Raw genomic sequence first — 5143 nt, forward strand, 5'->3', positions numbered from 1 at the left:
ATTAAATTAAAATTGAAACCAAATTAATTAAATGTGTAACACAAAATATGTAATTATACTATTTTTTTCAGTGCCACATCAACAGATAGCTTGATTAGCAACATTTAAATATTAATCAACTTCAGAACGATTATGTGAAAGTAAGTCACTGTAGCAGACAAATGAATCCCCAACAATTTAAACTCATCCACATTCAGAATCTTAAATATTCAATCTACCAACCGATTTCTCATATAATATTTTTACACTACAACATTAATATGAATCTCTGCCTCATTACCCACTTCGACTAAAAGCCTAAGCAAAGCTCAAATTAAAGGATCCATCACTCTCCTGCATGCTCACAATTCGAGAAAATCTGGCTGGCCCTTTGGCAAGCAGCAAATTGCAGTTCAACGTCCTCCATCCCTGCTACAGAACGACGACCTGACCATTGTTAAACCATACGTAATGGTCTTCTCGAAAATTGCAGCTTCAGACATTGTGAAGATCTTAATATGGTCTGTATCTCATGGGCCGCCTGAACCTTGGAACCCTCCTGAAAAATGAGGTCAATCGAGTTAATACAATCAATAACAAGGTCATAAAGCAGTAATAAAATCATATCCAATACATTATGCAAAACCGTGGACCACTAACATGCAGAGAAACCAAAGCATATTTGGTTATCCTCCTTTTTTCCCTATCAAACAACAACCAAGCAAATATATTTCTATGCTTACCCATAACCATATGCAGGATAGAAACAGGACCAGCCATGAAAGGCCTTCGGGAATGGAAATATGGGTTGGGTTGCCTTCCTCAATATTGTTTCATTCCAGGAATATTAGTTCGTTTTGCAGAGACCTGAGAATAGACCAAACACACTTTTGTTATCATGTAGTTTATATTCATTAAGTAATAATCCACACATAGATCAAGTTATAAACCTTCAACTGACGACCATGCAATTCTGATTCATTTAACAGTAGAGCATTTTGAACAGCATCAACTTCAACAAATTCAACATAGGCAAATCCTTTAGGTTGACCAAACTTGTCGGTCAAAATTGTCACTCTGTTCACGGTTCCACAAGATTGGAAATGCTGCTGAACTTCCTCTGGTGTGCATGCATAGTCTACCTGTAGTTACAAAGATACATAAAGAATCAAAGAGTTAGCTGACATCAACAGTCATTGGCTCACATGCACAGGAGAAATCATTTAGTTACAGTACAAAACTTTGAGATCAATAATTATCTGTACACCTAAACAGACTATACATTACTTAGAGATGCCACAAATGTAAAACTTACGGCAAACCAAATAAATGTTTCCTTTGAAAAAGTTGTAAGCTTCTAATAGGTCAAGTTTGTTAAAACCAAATTGAACTTTCTATCTGTACTAAGTAAGATTTAACTGTACATCCACATGCACAAAACACAGCATTTTCAAGCTATACAATATGCACAAGCATAAGAGGGTTGAAGAGATCAAACTGGCAAAATTCTTCCTACATCCTTTGGCCAAACTATACGGCATAATCATAATTTTAGCTTCACTTATCAGTGAACTTTGATCATCAAGATGTTTACTGGACAGCTGATAAACAAATAAAGAAGGTTTAGGGGGGAAAAGGCCAAGGAAAGGGTTGATAAACCTCACATTACCAACGTAAATTGAACGGGAATCAGCTTCCTCCTTTTCAGCTTGGGTTCCAGAAGCACTCGGGGAATCTTCATTGTACATCCCAGGGAAATAAAGCAAAAAACCAAGTAAGTTTACTAAAGAACAACAATTCAGACGCATAAACAATCCATAATTAAAAAACAAATATCAAAATTAATAACAAAGACGTTTAATTTATCAAAAATTGTTAAAAAAGATACCCCAAAACTCGGATCAAATAACCCCCCCCCCAAAAAAAAGGGGGCGGGGGGCTAAACAAATGAACGAGAGAGAGAGGGAGAGAGAGCCTTGGGCAGCGCCCATCTCCTCGACTTTGTACTGCAGTTCCGGTAAAGCCCCGGCCTCTTTCTCGATCTCCTTAAGTCTCTTTTTCATATCTTCCTAGTCCTAAAATCATTTACAAAAAAGGGTTACTTTTAATCAGACAAAACTTGAGGTAAAGCTAAAGAAAAAGAAAGTGTGAAACCTTGGAATTATAATTGGGATTTTGTTCAAGTTCTTGGTCATTGCCTCCGTAGTCTTCAGATGCACCAGACATATCGATGTCGGCGTCCACCTCTCCTTCCTCGTCTGGGACATCACCTCCGTACACTTCGTGCTCTTGCTCTACGTGTTGCTCCATTGTCTTTTCTCTTTGGAATTTGTCAAATTAGAGGGTTTATGATTTAGGTTTTTGCTTCTCGATTTGGGGATTAGAAATAAGAGAGAAGAAAAGAAATAGATATCAACTAGCTTGTTGGCTATTTTATAGACCCGAATCCAGTCTCGGGTTTTACTTTGCCTTTTATTCTTGAGCTCCAAAGTTACGGATGGCAGAAAAAAAAAATAACGGAAAATTGAAAATTGAATTAAATGGATCGGATTTGAGGATGATAAATGATAATGGAAACGGGAAAAAATTGAATTTTTTAAACAGGGATGGGGACGGGTTTGGTAATCTCCACCTCGATTATCTCCCAGCTTGATATCCGGCCCGATAAATATTAAAAATAATAATTATTATATATATATAATATTAATAAATTTAATTTAAATTAAAAAATATATATAAAGGAGATTAGGATTTTGGAGAACACATCTTGACTTACTCATCATTTTCCCTGCGGCTGCTCTAAAGTCTTGCTTCACCAATCTTCACCTTCCCTGTTCCACTACTGGTGACTTCACTTCGTCGGTCGATCTTCCTTTCCCTCGCCATTTCGCCGGTCGATCTTCCCCTTCCCTAGTGACCTCTACGACCGATCTTCCCCTTCCGAGTTCCAGCCTTCCCTCGTCACTTCCCATCCGATTGTATTTGAGGTTAGTCTTGCATCTTTATGTTTACTAGCATGTGATGGTAGTAGCTTATGTAAACCAATTTTAATGGTCTGTAATCAATTTTACGGTTGCAATCTTGTTCTTTTACTCATGGTAGTAACTTCTGTAATCAATTTTAATGGTCTTGCATCTTTATGTTTATTAGCATCTTCTTCATGTGTATATAAAATTGTTGGGCAACAGTATGGATTTTGAGAAAATCTGAAGTACAACACCTTATAGTTGTGGTACAACTCTCCTATGCATTCAGTTCAATGTGTATACATGGAGTACAACATCTTATGTTTGCAGTACAACACCCATCTGCGTACAAGTCCATGCAACCTGCACTTTTATATGTGCTGCTATCTATCCGTTTTTTTAATTCCTCAATATTGTTTTTGTTTGTCAGTTAATTTGGTAGTAGGTAATTTTAGTTGCTTTTATATTTCTACTTCTGGATGGGATGTATCTGAATGATAAATGTGAAATTAGTGTTTCAAGTTTGATAAATGGTCTTCAATCTTGTTTGCAAACTGATGCATTTTAGGAAAAATAGTTACTAATTAAATGGTCTTCAATCTTGTTTCAAGTTTGATAAATGTGAAATTAGTGTTTGAAAATGTGACTTGGTTAATATCTGGAATTATGGATATGCTACTATTGTTACTATCAAGTATCAAGTTATTATTCTTAGAATCGAGGTGATTTTACAGCAAGTGCAAGCCCATTTTTGTATGATAGTTGAGAACATTAATTATCTAATTATTACTACTTCAAACATAGAAATCACCTGCTAAATGCTAATACCATTTCTGATTATTAATAGCTACTTTTCTTAATGAAGGTTGTTTCATAGCAATAATAGAAGGTCAACAATCCATAGATGATAATTCTAATGCACGAGCACAAGCACAATCACAAGTTGAAAGCAATAATATGACTCAATCATCTCCGATGCCAAATAACCAAGGCCCATCCATTTCACCTATAAAAGAAAAACAAACACAAATCGATGATAGCAATGTTGGTACAAATAGTAGAAAGCGAAAACTTACTTCAGTTGTATGGAATCACTTTGAGAAGGTGAATATTAACGGTGAGGATAAGGCAGAGTGTCGTTATTGCAAGAAAAATTAGGAGCAAATAATAAGAATGGGACACGACACTTGCATGATCATTTCAAGAGTTGTCCAAGGCGAACTTGTAGAGATATACGTCAACAAGTGATTGGGATAGGGGAAAAAACTATGGATGGACAAACAAATCTATCATGCTTAAATTTTGACCCCGAAAAATCAAGAAAAAATCTTGCAAAGATGGTAATAGTGCATGAATATTCACTTGTAATGGTGGAACATCATGGGTTTTGAAAGTTTGTGGTTGGTCTTCAACCTTTATTTAAGGTTCCATCTAGGAATACCTTAAAAAATGATATTCTCAAGATTTATGACTTCGAGAAAGAAAAAACAATGCGGTATGTTTATTTATTTAATCGGTTTCTAATTTGTATCTTGTATTTATTTGGTTTCTAAATTGTATGTTGTATTTATTTCAGTATATTGGAGAATAATCGAAGCAAGATTGCCATTACGACAGATATGTGGACATCAAGTAATAAAAAAAAAGGTTTCATGTCAATCACATCGCATTTGATCGATGATAACTGGGAGATGCAAAGCCGAATAATGAGGTACTTTAAACTTACCTTTGCTAGCTAGGTACTAAATATAAGAACTAAATTGATTCTAATTACTTATTTACTAGGTTTATATACGTGACTTGTCCTCATACTGCTGAAGTTCTTACGGATGTGTTGTATGAATCTCTATGTGATTGGAACATTGATAAAAAAATATAACAGTTGCAGTTGATAATTGTAACACAAATGATCTGATGATTCATTTATTATTAGACAAGTTGTCTTTGAACTCGTTGATTTTAGGAGGAGAGTTATTTCATATGAGATGTTGTGCACACATCTTGAACTTGATAGTTCAAGATGGTTTATCTGTTATTGGGGATGGAATTAAGAGAATTAGGGATAGTGTTTATTTTTGGAGCGCAACACAAAAAAGAATAGAAAAGTTTAAAGAAGCGGCTCGTAACTTGGCAATTGATTACTCAAAAAAATTGTCTCTTGATTGTAAAACACGTTGGAACTCGACATATTTGATGTT

General features: G+C 35.2%; 1 pseudogene; it reads right to left on the minus strand.

Annotated features, from left to right (window-relative positions):
- Nucleotides 1–206: 206 nt before the first annotated feature.
- Nucleotides 207–2391, minus strand: LOC120115758 (annotated as a pseudogene).
- Nucleotides 2392–5143: the final 2752 nt, after the last annotated feature.

The sequence above is a fragment of the Hibiscus syriacus genome, unplaced genomic scaffold (genome assembly GCF_006381635.1).
Source record: "Hibiscus syriacus cultivar Baekdansim isolate YM2019G1 unplaced genomic scaffold, ASM638163v2 tig00110271_pilon, whole genome shotgun sequence".
Lineage (NCBI taxonomy): Eukaryota > Viridiplantae > Streptophyta > Magnoliopsida > Malvales > Malvaceae > Hibiscus > Hibiscus syriacus.